We start from the raw sequence: 18,461 nt of genomic DNA, 5'->3' as shown, positions 1-18,461 counted from the left end.
TCTGATGACTAATGACTAATTAAACTATTAAACCCTTAAACCGTCACCCCCCACAAAGTATTAATGTAATCACTAAGCCTCCTTATCTTACAGCTCCTAAATTAACTCCAATTACACGTAATAAAAAAAGACAACCTTGCTAAAAATGTTTTTTCTGTAATATGTTTACTATATTATAATAAACATCCATCTGGTCCATTAATTGTTAATGTAGTTTTTCCATTACAATTGTATGGTGTTCTTGTAATTGCCATTCGGATATTGTAGGAGCTTTAATTTGTTTCCAGTATCTCGGTATTATCTGTTTAGCACTATTTAAAAGGATGATTAATGCCCTGTCAAATACATTTGTTATTTTCGGTATAGGCTTGTGCAATAGCATTGTTGTTGGGTCTAGCGGTATTTGTATCGGGAGGAACCTATTTAACTCTGTTCCCACTAAAGACCAATAATTAAATATTTTTGGGCAAAACCACCAGATATGTATAAGAGTTCCTCTCTCTCCGTTTTCTCTCCAACAATGGTCTGAAGAGTTAGGGAACATGGCCTTAACTCTGTTAGGGGTTAAGTACTACCCCATTAATAGCTTATAATTTGTTTCTAAAATAGACGTTGATATTAAAGCTTTGGCATGACTTTGAAAGATAATGTTCTATTCCTTCCTAAAAGGTGGGTTGGTAAGGTCACTTGACCATCCATTAGTCTATGATGGCAATTGTGAAGATGTAGATGTCATAAGTATTTTGTAAATCAGCGATAGTGTACCTCTAGTTGAAAAATTCCCTGAACATAATAATTCAAATGGTTGCCTTTGTCTTATTAAGTCCTTTTTGTTTGGGTGTGTTGGGAGAAAATTTTTAAGTTGTAAGTATCTAAACCAATAGTAAATAATTCCACCCCGCTGTTGATTAATTCCAATCTGGACTTTAATTTATCCCCATTCTTAAACGTATAAAATGATAACGTATCACGGGGGGCGGAGCCAACAGCCGAGCAGGGAAGACGTGCTTCAGAGACCTCCTGCAAAGATTTAATTAAAATACAGGCAAATTGCAAATTATTCACTGCAATTTGCCCCAATCCTAATAGTAAACAAGCAGGACTACTCTTGCACTATTAGTAAATCATTTTACTTATTACTCAAACCAGCTATTCATCATTGCTGTGAAATCTCTAGGCCTCTGCGGCCTGCTAAAGCAATGGCATCAGCTATGAAGGTGGGCTCTGCAGATATTTATGAGGCACTATGGCAGCTTAATTTACAACTGGCTGCTGGTTATGAAGATATATCAGCCTGTCTAAGGTCCACTATGGAACAGCAAGTGATCCCGTCGCAAGTCGGAAGGGATAATGCAAGATCTCTACATAGCAAAGAGCAACACCTTCCACAGGAGCAACTGATAAGTGAGATGGCGGGAGAACTTTCGACTAGAACAACCTCCATTTTGGAGAGACCCGCACTACCTCATGATAGCTATGAAATACTGGCTAAAAGAACTTTACATGCTCAAATCAAGGGTGGTGCATTGGCGCAACTGTCAGGGGACTTATGGTCTCAAGGAGAGCACGTGTATTTACAGGACTGCACCATCCTTTACACATCCTGTGACACTGCGCCTATGGAGCTGTCCGCAGGATCTATTGTCCGCACTAGGCGGAAATAAGCAGAGAGGCGAAGGTTAGTGCTGCAGCTGTCGGGGGGGTCGGTGGAGCTTCGCTGTACTACGCTGACAACTCCCCACGCTCTTTTACAGTGTTGCGGTCACTGGAAAGCTTCACTCCGTCCATTAGACAGAGGCTAACTTTTTTGTTGTTTCCGGTGGATGAATTGAGTGGCCAACAGGTACGGTACACCAGGGGCTTAGACCCCATCACACACGAGGATTTTACTGGATACTACTATGCACAGACCCAATCTGACAAATCACATGCTGTTAGCTGCATTCTATACAGTTTTACGCTGCAACCCACATTAGACTTACCCTCAACTCCCCTCACAAAGGCTGGAGTAGGGTGAATATGGCTAGTGTCACGGAAGCCTCAATCTTCTGCTCCAACATTAGGCTTCCTCTCAGATATGACTCTTAAGTGTTTATGAGAGTCATGTACAGCAGACACTACACTGGGTTTAAGTGCCTTTTGACGTTTGGACATACTGACTTATACCTGACTCCCCTCCTGATATAATAAATCTTATGTGAGATAACCTTTTATGCCTGCTCCCCGTGCCTTCTAAAAAAGACCATGTAGCTTGGATAACACGGCATGCCAGGGATTTCCATGGCACTTGAGAGAGTTGGTAAACAGTGAAAGGATAAATAGATAGGAGCGCCAGAAAAAATATAGGCAAGGTCTTATATGATTGATAATTGTAGTTCTGATGTTAGACCCTGAGTTAGGATAGCATATATTAGATGTTTAGAAAAATTTTCTATATGAAATCATGTGTTATAAGGATAGACTTGGAACTTGGGTATGATGTATTTAACAAAGAATATTTATTACAATTTGCACAAAATATCGTATAATTAAAAACAACTGGGTACAATTCACAGAATATTAGATAGTTAAAACCATTTAAGTACATGGATCCATGTTGATAAAATCCTATTACATATAAAGGTGTCTTAAAAGATGATCTAAAAACAAATATGGCTGTATGAATATAAAATACTGTGAGTCTCACATATACAGTATGGTGGTGAGGTCGTACTGGAGACAGACCTCCCTAGTGTAGTAAACACAACAATTGTATGGAAAAAGGCAATAATATCAATATACCAAGAAAATTGAGTAAAAAGAATTAAACGTTGTGATCAAAAAAATATATTTAAAACGTTGTGATCAAAAAATATATTTAAAATATATTTAAAACACTCTCAAGAAATGAGATCTACAAAAGCAGTTATAATTAGCATGTGAATAATTTAGAATAGGGATGTGGTCTACAAAAAACATATACGTGTATTTCAATACAAATATGTGTGTATCAAAACAAATCTCAAAAAACAAAAAATTATGGAAATACTGAAAAAATGATAAAAGATGATAAAAAACTTGTGATAAAAAACAATGTGAACAACAGGTGTGTGCTCAAATTAGTTGGTGTGATTAGAAAGTCATTGTTGGAGGTGTGGAAGTTTCCTGGAATTCAGTCCGTTTAGTATAATGGTCCTTTGGGGATCCTTTGTTTGTAATCCTAAAAATGCATTCGAAGTCCTAAAAAATGTTTGAAGATCCAAAGTGTAAAAATAAAAAATATACAAAATGTGTAAAAGTGTGATCGATGTATAGAAAAAATAATAATGGAAAAAATGGTGAAAAAAGATAAGGATACTCTGGAAATTCCTCAAGACCTATAAATAAAAAAATACTAACATAGTGTGATACTGTTTAGGTATTTCAGAATTAGTAGGAAAAAAACTCACCATATATCTGTCAACGCGTTTCGGCCTGCCAAGGAGGCCTTTCTCAAGACTCAAGCTGCATTCTATACAGTTTTACGCTGCAACCTACATTAGACTTACCCTCAACTCCCCTCACAAAGGCTGGAGTAGGGTGAATATGGCTAGTGTCACGGAAGCCTCAATCTTCTGCTCCAACATTAGGCTTCCTCTCAGATATGACTCTTAAGTGTTTATGAGAGTCATGTACAGCAGACACTACACTGGGTTTAAGTGCCTTTTGACGTTTGGACATACTGACTTATACCTGACTCCCCTCCTGATATAATAAATCTTATGTGAGATAACCTTTTATGCCTGCTCCCCGTGCCTTCTAAAAAAGACCATGTAGCTTGGATAACACGGCATGCCAGGGATTTCCATGGCACTTGAGAGAGTTGGTAAACAGTGAAAGGATAAATAGATAGGAGCGCCAGAAAAAATATAGGCAAGGTCTTATATGATTGATAATTGTAGTTCTGATGTTAGACCCTGAGTTAGGATAGCATATATTAGATGTTTAGAAAAATTTTCTATATGAAATCATGTGTTATAAGGATAGACTTGGAACTTGGGTATGATGTATTTAACAAAGAATATTTATTACAATTTGCACAAAATATCGTATAATTAAAAACAACTGGGTACAATTCACAGAATATTAGATAGTTAAAACCATTTAAGTACATGGATCCATGTTGATAAAATCCTATTACATATAAAGGTGTCTTAAAAGATGATCTAAAAACAAATATGGCTGTATGAATATAAAATACTGTGAGTCTCACATATACAGTATGGTGGTGAGGTCGTACTGGAGACAGACCTCCCTAGTGTAGTAAACACAACAATTGTATGGAAAAAGGCAATAATATCAATATACCAAGAAAATTGAGTAAAAAGAATTAAACGTTGTGATCAAAAAAATATATTTAAAACGTTGTGATCAAAAAATATATTTAAAATATATTTAAAACACTCTCAAGAAATGAGATCTACAAAAGCAGTTATAATTAGCATGTGAATAATTTAGAATAGGGATGTGGTCTACAAAAAACATATACGTGTATTTCAATACAAATATGTGTGTATCAAAACAAATCTCAAAAAACAAAAAATTATGGAAATACTGAAAAAATGATAAAAGATGATAAAAAACTTGTGATAAAAAACAATGTGAACAACAGGTGTGTGCTCAAATTAGTTGGTGTGATTAGAAAGTCATTGTTGGAGGTGTGGAAGTTTCCTGGAATTCAGTCCGTTTAGTATAATGGTCCTTTGGGGATCCTTTGTTTGTAATCCTAAAAATGCATTCGAAGTCCTAAAAAATGTTTGAAGATCCAAAGTGTAAAAATAAAAAATATACAAAATGTGTAAAAGTGTGATCGATGTATAGAAAAAATAATAATGGAAAAAATGGTGAAAAAAGATAAGGATACTCTGGAAATTCCTCAAGACCTATAAATAAAAAAATACTAACATAGTGTGATACTGTTTAGGTATTTCAGAATTAGTAGGAAAAAAACTCACCATATATCTGTCAACGCGTTTCGGCCTGCCAAGGAGGCCTTTCTCAAGACTCAAGCTGCATTCTATACAGTTTTTACGCTGCAACCTACATTAGACTTACCCTCAACTCCCCTCACAAAGGCTGGAGTAGGGTGAATATGGCTAGTGTCACGGAAGCCTCAATCTTCTGCTCCAACATTAGGCTTCCTCTCAGATATGACTCTTAAGTGTTTATGAGAGTCATGTACAGCAGACACTACACTGGGTTTAAGTGCCTTTTGACGTTTGGACATACTGACTTATACCTGACTCCCCTCCTGATATAATAAATCTTATGTGAGATAACCTTTTATGCCTACTCCCCGTGCCTTCTAAAAAAGACCATGTAGCTTGGATAACACGGCATGCCAGGGATTTCCATGGCACTTGAGAGAGTTGGTAAACAGATCTGCTCCTTCCATATGTCTCACTCTGAGTGTGATGTAATGTGGACAGAGAAAAGGACATCTGAGCTACATGACCTACAGATCTTTTGCATATATTTGTATTTTTATAATATGTCAGTTAGATGTTATTAGTTTTACTACTATATACTATGCATACTCATTTGTTAAACCTTAGCATCTTAATTATCATATTAGCTCTCATTCTGCTCTTTTTTATTCTAGATTATTAATGGTTAATTATTTCATCTTAGGTGCACAAATATTAACCCTAATATGTATGTCATGCCCTCTGAATACTCTCTTAATATAGAAGTTTTAGATATCAGGCTGTTCATTGGGTTGCTATGCATGCTTTAATGCCATGTATCTATTATAATATTACTATAGAGAAATACTTGCCCTATCGGTAATCTACCTTGTTCAGTTAACCTGTATTATAGTCTAATTTTATTGCACTAGCTGAAACTATTTATATGGTAGTTTTGAACTTATGCCTCCATAGTGGAACTTTACACTGCACTGTAATTATATGCATTATCTATATGTATTATACTGTTCAAGACAGCGCTATTATTAGCAAGACGTTGCAGTGTTACTTTATGCCTAATGTATGCATGTTGAAAATCACGCTACAGACATTATCTGTATGTTGGGTTCTTGTTGATAGCTCCATGGAAATACCAGGGTATAGCAACTTTGGTACAGGCAATCACCCCACATGGATGTCTGTTTTATATCTTTATTTTGCTAATATACTTTGTTCATTGCATATTCTCCTAGCAGAAATAACATATCCCTCCCCAGGTTTATTCTAGATCTGCAATATGTCTAATGCAATGTTTGATAATATGTTTTCCATACACATGCTGGTGCTTACAACAACTCAGATACCATTACACCGCACTTTTGCAATATAGGCCTGGAGGATAACAATTTTCTCTTGTTTTCTATTTGTTAGGCTGCTCACTACTAATCTGATGGTTTATGCCTCTTTATGTACTCCCCAACAGTTAGACATACCATCAGGTTCTTATTCTTTACGCGCAGTGATGTTACATATTGTGTTAGTCTCAGTGAATTGCAAATATTTCTTGACCTAAACCTACCATAACCACAAGGCAATTATAACTGTTTTGCAGCTACGCTGCATCTGCGTTGTTTAGCTTGGTTTATAGCTAGGTATTGTACTTCACACTAGCCTTCTCAGGGCTCTCTCCATGTACAGCTTCCCTGGTCCATAGGCCCATTAGAGGAGATATATGACGACCGTTTTGCACAGATTCCCTCCATGTTAATTTTCCATAGTATGAGTTAAATACTGATAGCTGCAATATTTCCCCCTGTAATTCAGGTTACATACTAGAGATTATAGAACAGCTCACTATAAAGCCACTTATTCCTGTTTACTGTTTTTCGTGTAAGGGAACTCCTCGTCATAAGTGGGATTGTTTGTACTATTGTTGATACATATCAGAGACGCCCTACTGATTGTAGAGATTGTATTCAGGGTCGCCAAGTTCTGAGCATTACACATATGGGAGATTTATTCTATGCCTCTATACGTGGTGATGTAACTTTTTACTCACTTCATGATTAGAAGATGTTCATGTGAGGTCTAGATATGATGTTAGTTATTGATTAATAGCGATATCCAATCCTAATGTGCACTATTATAATCCTACGGCCTACTCTCCACTTTATCCCCCTTTAATTTTAAAATGCACGTCTTCCCATAGCCCTCTTCCTCAACTAAATGGAGGAGTTAATACACTATATTTTATCTGTTTATCAATAGATTATTTAACCTTCATGTTTACTATTAAATTGCCCTTTTATATAACCCCATTATGCTTGTATATGGCTAATAATACATAGATAAATAACATGACGTCGTACCCCAACTACTCTACTACATAGACAAGACTAAGAGCCCCCGCCAAGCCTTCTAAAGTACTTTCATATATATTTGGCTCCACCCTCCACCCTTTCCCTACTATACATAGCAGTGCTTACCCGCTGAATCTCCCCCTCCCCCCCTTACTACACATATATTCACGCTCATATTGAAGCTCTGAAGGAGCTAGACTTCTGGCCATCAGATACCTATTATTTACTATATTCTTGGCCCATGGGGCCTAAAACTAAGTTCCTAACTGGCCAGCCATATATGATATATTATTGAAAAAATTAGGTCTCATTAACCTTTCACCAATGTATTATATAGAGACAGAATTGTTTCGGTTAATTGTGTTCGTATTCTGTTCTTTTGACAAAAAGGTGTTCTGTGTTTTATGTATATTTTATGCAAAATCCTCAATAAAAAATTATTTACAAAAAAAATTTGATAACGTATCATGTAATGTTTTTATATTGATGATACTAGTGTAATCACTAAATGGTAAGGACTCATCTAGTATAATTGGTGTAAATGGTGACGGTATTGTTGAAATTTTTATTTTTAAGACTGAGAATGCCTTTCCATGTCTGCATCACTTCACGTATAATCAGATAATTTTGATATATTTTCAGCCAGCTTTTCAATGGTAGTCAGCAGTGCACCTGCCCCCCCAACTGCTTATCCTGTATCAGATTATGCTCTAGCCATACCCATTCTTTCTGTTTTCTATTCTTACACCAGTCTACTATTCTTTGTAATATTGATGCCTTCCTATATTTTAATAAACATGGTACTCCCAACCCCCCTCTATCCTTAGGAAAGACGATAGTAGTCTTATACTCTTGTGGCGATTCCATGCCATATGTATTTGTTCAATAAGGATTGAAACTTGGGGATGTAAGAAGTAGGGAGGGGAATTGGTAGAGTCTGGAATAAATATAACAATCTTGGTAAAATGGTAATTTTCACAGCATGAATACGACCTAGCAAGGAAAGGGGCTTGTGTTTCCATCTATTTATTTCTGTGGTAGATTCTTTCAAAAGCTTTTCATAGTTTAATTTTATTAGGTCATGCTGGGCTTTAGCTGTTTTAATTCTTTAGTATTTTATAGTGTTAGATTGTATTCTTAAATTACTATTTTGATTAATTAGCTCAAGATTAGATTTATCTAGTCCAAAACTTAAAAGTACGGATTTAGAATGATTTATAGAGAAGTTTGAGTACTGACCATAGGTACTTAGTACCGATAAAAGTACAGGGGTAGACTGAATAGGTTTAGATAGTGTAAAAAGAACATAATCGCATATCCCCTATAATGATACTACAGATATTGTCATTTAGTCTAATTTTAGATGCCATTACGTTCATTGCTAATGCGAATAATATAGGAGATAGTGGACATCCCTGACCGGTGCCGTTATGGATATAAAATGGTTTAGACAGTTATTACTTAATAGTTGCAAATGGGGCATTATATACAGAAAAAATTTGTTCTACAAAGAGTTTGCTAAAACCAAACTAATATAGAGTAAAGCGCCAAAACTGCCAATTTAGTCGATCAAAGGCTTTTTCAGCGTACAATGCTAGAGCAACTGTCGGAATACTCTCCTTCTTTACAAATTCTAAAATTTGTATAATTTTAGTAGTATTATCGTGGTCTTCTCTCCCTGGGATAAAGCCCACCTGGTTAAGGTATATTAGATAGGGTAAAATATTATTAATTCTCAGCTAGATTATGAGTTTTGAGCGCTATAGGGAAATTAACGACCACAGCTTTTTCGGCGGTATTTCATTCCCTATAGTGCTGGTATTATAAGTTTACATAAAGCAGGCATTTGCAGGTGATATGGCAGCGTTGAGCTCCATAACGCACCCAAACACCAGGGCTGCTTTGACGTGCTCTTGCACGATTTCCCCATAGACTTCAATGGGGAGAGCCGGCAAAAAAAAAAGACTAACACCTGCAATAACAGAGAGTAAAGCTCCGTAACACAGCCCCATTAAATTCTATGGGGAAAAAAATGTACATTTACACCTAACACCCTAACCTAAACCCCAAGTCTAAACACCCCTAATCAGCTGCCCCCAACATCGCCGCCACCTACATTACTGTTATTAACCCCTAATCTGCTGCCCCCAACATCGCCACAACCTACATTACTGTTATTAACCCCTAATCTGCCGCCCCCAATGTCGTTGCCACCTAACTACACTTATTAACCCCTAATCTGTGCCCCCAATGTCACCGACACTATACTAAAGTTATTAACCCCTAAACCTAACCCTAAGTCTAACCCTAATGTAACCCTATCCCTAACACCCACTAACTTTAACCTAATTAAAATAATTCCAAATAAATATTACAATTAATACCTAAATTATTCCTATTTAAAATTAAATAAATACTTACCTGTAAAATAAAACCTAAGCTAGCTACAATATAACTAATAGTTATATTGTATCTAGCTTAGGTTTTATTTTTATTTCACAGGTAAGTTTATATTTATTTTAACTAGGTAGACTAGTTAGTAAATAGTTTTTAACTATTTACTAACTACCTAGTAAAAATAAATACAAATTTACCTGTGAAATAAAACCTAAGCTGTTTTACAGTTAAACCTAACATTACACTAAAATTAAATCAATTACATTAATGAAATACAATTAACTAAATCACAAAAACCCCACTAAGTTACACAAAATAAAAAATAAATTATCAAATATTTAAACTAATTTCACCTAATCTAATAGCCCTATCAAAATAAAAAGCACCCCCCAAAATAATAAAACCCCTACCCTAAACTAAACTGACAAAGGCCCTTAAAAGGGCCTTTTGTGTGGCATTTCCCCAAAGAAATCAGCTCTTTTACCTGGCAAATAAAAATACAAACAAACCCCCAACAGTAAAACCCACCACCCACACAACCAACCCCAACAAATAAAAACCTACCTAAAAAACCTTAGCTACCCATTGCCCTGAAAAGGGCATTTGGATGGGCATTGCCCTTAAAATGGCATTCAGCTCTTTTACATTGCCCAAACCCTAAACTAAAAATAAAACCCGCCCAATAAACCCTTAATAAAACCTAACACTAACCCCTGAAGATCCACTTACAGTTTTGGAAGACCGGACATCCATCCTCATCCAGCTGGGATAAGTCTTCATCCAAGCGGCAAGAAGTCGTCCTCCAGGTGGGCAGAAGTCTTCATCCAGACGGCATCTTCTATCTTCGTCCTTCCGGTGTGGAGCGGCTCCATCTTCAAGACATCCAGTGCGGAGCATCCTCTTCATACAGTCCCAGCTGTACACTGAAGGTTCCCTTTAAGGGACGTCATCCAAGATGACGTCCCTTGAATTCCGATTGGCTGATAGAATTCTATCAGCCAATAGGAATTAAAGGGAAAAAAATCCTATTGGCTGATGCAATCAGCCAATAGGACTGAGCTTCAATCCTATTGGCTGACCAAATCAGCCAATGGGATTGAGCTTGCATTCTATTGGCTGTTCCAATCAGCCAATAGAATGCAAGCTCAATCCTATTGGCTGATTGCATCAACCAATAGGATTTTTTTCCCTTTAATTCCGATTGGCTGCTAGAATTCTATGAGCCAATCAGAATTCAAGGGACGCCATCTTGGATGACGTCCCTTAAATGGAACCTTCAGTGTACAGCTGGGACCGTATGAAGAGGATGCTCCGCGCTGGATGTCTTGAAGATGGAGCTGCTCCCCGCCGGAAAGATGAAGATCGAAGATGCCGTCTGGATGAAGACTTCTGCCCACCTGGAGGATGATTCTTGCCACTTGGATGAAGACTAGGGGTTAATAATTTTATTTTAGTATTTGCAATGCGGGAGGGCCTCGGTTGAGGGGTTAATAGGTAGTTTATGGGTGTTAGTGTACTTTGTAACACTTTAGTTATGAGTTTTATGGTACAGCTTTGTAACGTAAAACTCATAACTACTGACTTTCAGGTGGCGGTACGGATCTTGTAGTTATAGGCTGTACCGCTCACTTTTTGGCCCGACAGGCAAACTCATAATACTGTCGCTATGGAAGTCCCATTGAAAAAGGACTTTTTGAAAGGTGCGGTAGTTACGCTGCATGATGGCCAAAAAGGTGTGCGGTATATACCTACAACACCTGTAATACCAGCGGCAGTGAAAAAGAGCCATAACAATGCTCTTTCACTCATAACGCACAACTCATAATCTAGCTGTCTATTAGCTAAAATTTTCCCATATATCTTTATATCCAGATTCAATAAAGAGATTGGTCTGTAGTCACTTGGGTTTTCCATTGATTTATCCAGTTTTGAAATAACTGCTATCCTGGCCTCTAGCATGTTTGGTGGAAAGGGTATCCTGCATCTACTTTATGAAAAAGTGTTAATAAATGAGGAATAAGAATGTCTTGAAAAGTTTTATAGTACTTTGCGGGTTAAACCATCTGGGCCAGTGCTTTTCCCAACTTTTAAATTTTTAATAGTATTCTTTAATTATTTTATAGTTATTGGTTGATCCAGCATACTCTTCATATCTTCTGAGAGACATGGTAGCCCTGCGTTTTGAATATATTCTTGACATTGTTCGGTAAAATCTACTGAAGTGAAAATATCTGGTAGTTCAAATGAATGTATATCTATCAGCGCCACAACCAGTGACCAGTCTTGAGAAAGGTCCCTGAGGACCGAAACGCGTTGGCTATACACTGGTATTGCAGCTCAGAATATATCTGGTGAGTAGAATACTGTTGTTGTCATTCTAAAGTGATTTTATTGCACTATGTCTATTTTCTGTACACTTTTTTAGGTACAGGAGGATATCCCATTACATTTGATAACGTTTTAAGAAGAGGAACATCAACCCAGCACTTTCTACACTCACATTTGGAATACTTGGAATTATATACACATTTTTTTGGAGCAATTTGGACTTTATTTATTTCACCAGGATTTTGAATCCTTTTTTATGACACATTTTTTATGACACATTTTTTACCACACCCTTTTATATACACACTTTTTAGGTGTACACCTCACGAGAATTATTCACTATCACATATATTATATTCCTTCCATATGGGTTGCTGATCACAACTCATATATTTTTTATATATATTTATTCATTTTTTCATCTTTTCAAAAAATATTTAATATATTTTTTATATTTTTTACATTTTTTCACCTTTTTGATTTTTACACCAACTTTGGACATATTATCATTTTTTTTTTTTTGGATATTAACCTTGAACATTTGCTTTGGACATTTTGGTATGGGACTTAAACACTTGTATGTTACATAGGACATAACTTCTTGGAAATTGTATGGGGCAATCCATTAGATTGTTGAATCTATTTTTAACTGTATTTTTAACTGTCAGTTTATGTTAATAAAATGTTTGTTTAATACATTTTAATATCACATCCTATATATATATATATATTTTGTTTTTAATCTTTTACCTTTTAAGTACTTTTTCACATGGTTTTATATATATTCTTTGTGTAACACAATATTATATATTAACCTTGATGTATACACATTCCTAGTCGTGGACACCATCTTTAGCAACCCAACCCTCATCCGAGGGTAGTGTAGCGCTGTATCTTGGCATTTCTTTTTACTCTGAAAATATCTGGTAGGTTATATAATTCAGAATAATAATCACTAAAAGTCTAACCTATCTCTTTAATAGTTTTAGCACTATTTCCATCTTTAGTTTTTATTTCATGTATATAAGATTTTAGGTTCTTCTTTTTTTTTTAACCAGCTTTTTAATTTAACTCCTATTATCAATTTTTCTTTGTTCTCTTGGTATCTTTTATTTAAAAAGCAAGAATATAAGCTTAGAAGCCAGCCCATCTTTGGTTCAGCACTGGGAAGCGCTTTCTGATTAGTGTCTAAATGTAACCATCCAATCAGCAAGCGCTACCCAGGTGTTGAACCAAAAATGGGCTGGCGTCTAAGCTTACTTTATAGCTTTTTTAAATAAAGATTCCAAGAGAATTAACAAAATTTGATAATAGGAGTAAATTAGAAAGTTGCTTAAAACTATTGCTCTATCCGAATCATGAATCAGCTTTTTAATAGGAGTAATTTAGAAAGTTGCTTAAAATTGCATGCTCTATCTAAATTATGAAAGTTTATTTTTGACTAGACTATCCCTTTTAAAAAATAAAAAAACCTACCATTAAAAACAACAAACAAATTACCAAAAATATAAAAAGAGTTATGCTTATTCTAAAACCCTTAAACACTTAAAAAACACCCTAAAATAAAAAAACTATTCTAACACTAAACTACAAATATGGCCCTTTAAAGGGCCTTTTGTAGGGCATTTGCTTAAACAAAACACTACAAAACTACTCTAAAAAGTGCCCTGAAAAGGTAATGTGACTGGGCATTACACTTAAAAGGGCATTTAGCTCTTTTGCTGCCCAGAAAAAAATAAAATAAACTCTAATCTAAAAGAAAACACCCCCAAAAAAAACTTACACTATAAACCCCGAAGATGATGATGGAATCATGTGCACCTCCCTAAATACTACTGAAAAGTTAATACTAAAATGTGTACCCTCTGGTGATGAAATCTTATTTCTGTGTTGTTACTAGTCGTAAAAGGTTACCGGGAATTTCAGAGAAAACACCCAAAATACCAAAGAATTTTGGTCTAGACCCATTTTGGTATATTTCTTGTCAATTTTTCCCGCCAAATGCAATAATTTTTTAAAAAGAATTGTTAATTTTTTTTCACAAACTTTGGGTTTCTCACTGAAATTATTTACACATAACTACTGTATTCATAAGTCAAATAGTTATAAAAGGTTCTCTGGGGTTAATTTTGTTCTTCAGAAATAGCAGACATGCATGGTTTTGCAATTTGTTTTTGGCAATTAGAAGGCCACTAATTTCAACTACACATCACACTTCTGAAATTCCCAGCAGTGAAGAGGTTAAATAGTTATCTGGTAAGAGTAATAGGATTTCAATGCACGGATTGCCCTCCGACCTCCTACTTCCCACCTCCCTGATCCCTCCCAAACAGGTTTCTTCCCCAACACACCCACACTTCTGACCATCATTTTAGGTACTTGCAGACAGTCTGCCAGTATGAAGTTTTTTTTTTTTTTTTTAAATAAATACATTTGATTTATCTAATGAATTTCTGCAGTGTATGATTGCTTACCCTCCCACCTCCCGAATCCCTTCCAAACAGCATTCAACTTTCCCCAATTGTGTCTGCCATCTTAGGTACTGGCATCTGTCTGCCAGTACCTAGTTTAAAGATTTTTTTTTAGATTTTTTTATTTAGTTTTTATTTTTCTGTAGTGTAGTGGTCCCCCTAACTCCCCCCTCACAGTGATCGCTAATGTAGAAACCCCACCCGAACTACACTTTTTTTTCTACCTCTCTTCCTATGTACCTTCTAAATCTTTTCTGTAGTGTAGGGCCACTCCCACTCCCTCCCCCCTCTGCCTCTTCCTCTGTACCTTCTAAATCTTTTCTGTAGTGTAGGGCCACTCCCACTCCCTCCCCCCTCTGCCTCTGTGATGGGAGTTAACTTATTATTTCTGTGTATGGGATTCTGGCAATATGGTTTATTAAACTGCAATTTAGTGTGGTATGGGTAAATAAGGGTTAATCTACAAAAAAAAATTAAGAAACACCAGCGCACAAAAAAGGAGTCCCCAACAAACAAAATAAGAAGAGGGACTCCCACACCTCTAAATACAATGAAAAGTGTTAATAAATAAAATCTTATTTGCGCAAAGAAAATGCTTAAGCTGATAGAACTAGGGGGACATTGAATAAAAATAAAAATGGTTTGAGAATGGTATGAGAATAAAAATCGTTTGAGAAGTTTGGTAATAAGGAAATAGCAATATATGAATGGATACTCAAAATTCTTTATTTGATATAAAAGCTATAATACATTCCAAATTACACACAAGAAACTTTAACTTGATACCTAAGTTAAATAACACTAACAGTAGTTCATATACAAATCAATATATTTAAAAACACAATTCCTACAAACTCAATACAACTTTAAATGTTGCTTTAAGGCATCTTCCTCCTTGTAAACGATTGTCTGGGGTTGCCTTTTCCTTGTTCAGAGGAGAATTGCCTGGTATTTCGGGGATCAGACTGATATACTACAGGAAATTTTTACTCTGTGAAAAGCACAATTGGGCAGAAAGAAGCTACTTCCAGGTGGTAACTAGGCCATAGAACCAGCTATTGATGTTGCTGTTCGTTCCTGGAAGACTGCTTCTCTTTCTGTTTTGCATATGTAAATATGACCCTGGGGATAGTCTCCCTATGGGTGATGGGGGAAACCAGACGTGGACTCCTTGCCCAATGTGCTAAGAGGAATATGGCTGCACCTCACTGACGAGGCCCACAATAGGCCGAAATGATCAGCTGAGGTTGCTTCTCGGGCCTTTGGCTTGGATCAAGTGCAGTTTTCTGTGCTTGGTCTTGGTTGAAAGATTTGCTGCCTGGAAACCTGCTCCTTCGGCCTGGGGTCCTTTCCCTTTGGGATTTGGGCTCCTGCTGCTATTGGGGGGGTGGCTACTCCTTAGGCGTAGAGCAACTGGGTAGTAGGGCCGTCCCCTTGGCCTTGTGGCATCGTCCCTGGACTTCAGCCACATGCTGCTTTTGGGGGGGGGCACTCTGAAATCCAGCCTAAAGAGGCAATAGGGCAAATATGGCTACCAATGTGCCAAATGTTCCCCATACACTTCGGGTGTTGATTTCTGAGGACTTTCAAGAGAAGATTGGTTTGGCTCATGTCCAGCAGGTGGTTTTGGAGGGTGTTTTGAAGATGCCAAGAGCAAGTTTGCATTGTGTTCAGTCATTCCCTTCAAGAGGGATTTTTGATGTGGCTTTCACCGATGAGCATTATTTACAGACCTGCTATCAACAGACTATTGATATGGCTGCTGCTCCAGAGTTGGTTGGCATGAAATTTGTTGCCTGTGTGCAGAGGGAGAGAAGAATCCCGGTGACAGTACATATGTACAACCCTTGGGTCACTGATGTGGAAATTCGTCTGTTTCTTTGTCGCTACTTTGATGATGTTCAAGGAGGTAGCAAGCTGAAGAATCAGTTTGGGACTTTCAATGGAAAGCGCAGGTTCTGGGTGCGGTTTGTGCCCGATGAATTAGGTATTGGTGGAAAGAAACACCCTCCACAGACTTTCACCATTGGTGGAAATAGAGGTTTCCTATACTATGATGACATGCCTCTTTTTTGCCGTAGTTGCAACCTGTTTGGTCACATTGCTGAAAATTGCCCAGGTGCCAGATGTCGGAATTGCGGTGAGGAGGATCATCTTGTTGCCCACTGTAGTAAACACCAGACATGTGACCTGTGTGGTTCTTCAAGTCATCTGTGCAGGATGTGTCCTTTGATGATGTTGCAGGGGCTTGATAGAGTGAAGCCTTCCTATGCTGATGTTGCAAAAAAAAACATCTTCAGTTGCAGTTGAGCCATCTGTGAATGAGGAGGAGGTCTCTGATGAGGCATTGAACTCTATATTACCTCTTTTGTGTAAGAAATCTGCAGTTGGGGTCCCTGTCGGAGAGGTGTCTGATGCTTCTGTGGTGGTTCCTGTGGCTGAGAAGGTAGAGGAAGCCCAATCTCATCTTCAGGAGGTGGATCTTGCTACATCTAATGTGATAGCTGCTTCAGATGTTCTTGAAGCCCTGTTGCCTAATTCTGTGGATGATACTGTTGCTGTTCCTGGGAAAGAGAATTTTTCCTTCACTGAGTCATCTTGTGATCCTGCTCCTGATGCTGTTCTTGGTGAAGGGGAGAACATTGATTGGTCTGCTGTTGTGTCCTCTAGTTCTGAGGAGGATATGGACACTGAAGGGAAAAAATCTGCCTCCAAGCGAAAAAAAGATGCAGATTCTGATGGATGGGAGAGTACTGATTTGAATCTTCCAGTAGTTAAGGGTGCAGATCCAGATATTACAAGTGATGCTGACTCTTTAATTTCAGAGTTTCATTCTGTCTCTACTAAAGACGTTCCTTCTGACTCAAGCCAGTGTATAGGTGACTTTTCTGATGCCTCTTCTGTTGGTTATCTAGATAAAAGAGATGTGAACCAACTTGCTGAAGTTACTGGTTATGAGGCTGGCAAGGGGGAGCCTAGGAGGTCGGAACATCACAGAGGCAGATTTAAAGGATCTCCTTTGAGTCCTAAGAAAAAGAAAGGAAAGAAGAAGTCCTGATGTTATTTCTTTTTTTGTTTTTCTTTAATTTATTTTTGTGATGTTTCTGACCATTTCTTCCCTTAATGTCAGGTGTATGACAACTATAGCAAGGAGAGCTGCAATTTTTTAATTATTATCTGTATGTTCTGCTAATATTTTTTGTTTGCAGGAATGTGGTCTCTCTGAACATCCTAAATGTGCTGACTGGGAATATGGTCCTAAAGTATGGTCTTGTTCTTCTGATAGGAATGGGGGGGGGGGTTGGAGTTTTGTTTAAGGGGTTTAGTTTTTCTATCCTTAATGTAGTTCATATTGTCCCAGGTCGGGTACTTTTGGTTAGTTTTAGTTTTTGTGGGACTGTTTTTCGTTTGTTTAATGTATATGCTTCTCCAAATAGGGTAGAAAGTTTGCTTAATTTTGAAACTTTAAAGTTTTTTCTGCCAGGTCGAGAGCCAACTTTTTTGGTTGGGGATTTTAATTGTATTATTAAGAATGGGGACAGAGAGGGTGGGAGTGATTGTAGGGTGGATAGCTCAGGGAAGTTTTTACTTGATTTGCTTAAATCTTTCGGTTTGAAGGATGCCTTCGGGTCTGTTTCTTTTTCAGGGGAGGGTTTTACTTTCTTTAGTGATAGTGGTGGGATAAAATCTCGAATTGATTTTTGTTTTTTATCTAAATTTTTATGTGTTGATGATTTTTCTTTAAAGCGGATGCCCTTTACGGATCATGCCCTTTTGATGTGTAAGGTGAATTGTGATTTGAAGATCAAGTATGGTAAGGGTGTTTGGAAACTGAATGTGGATTTGTTAGAAGATGAGAAGTTTAAGCATCAGTTTGTTTGGATGTATGAAAGATGGCGTGAAAGAAAATGTGATTTTAGTAATGTGCTTATGTGGTGGGAATGGTTGAAGGTGGAAATAAAGAGGTTTTTTATTAAGAA

The sequence above is a fragment of the Bombina bombina genome, chromosome 2, assembly GCF_027579735.1.
Source record: "Bombina bombina isolate aBomBom1 chromosome 2, aBomBom1.pri, whole genome shotgun sequence".
In the NCBI taxonomy this organism is placed as follows: Eukaryota; Metazoa; Chordata; class Amphibia; order Anura; family Bombinatoridae; genus Bombina; species Bombina bombina.
This window is presented reverse-complemented; position numbering follows the sequence as displayed.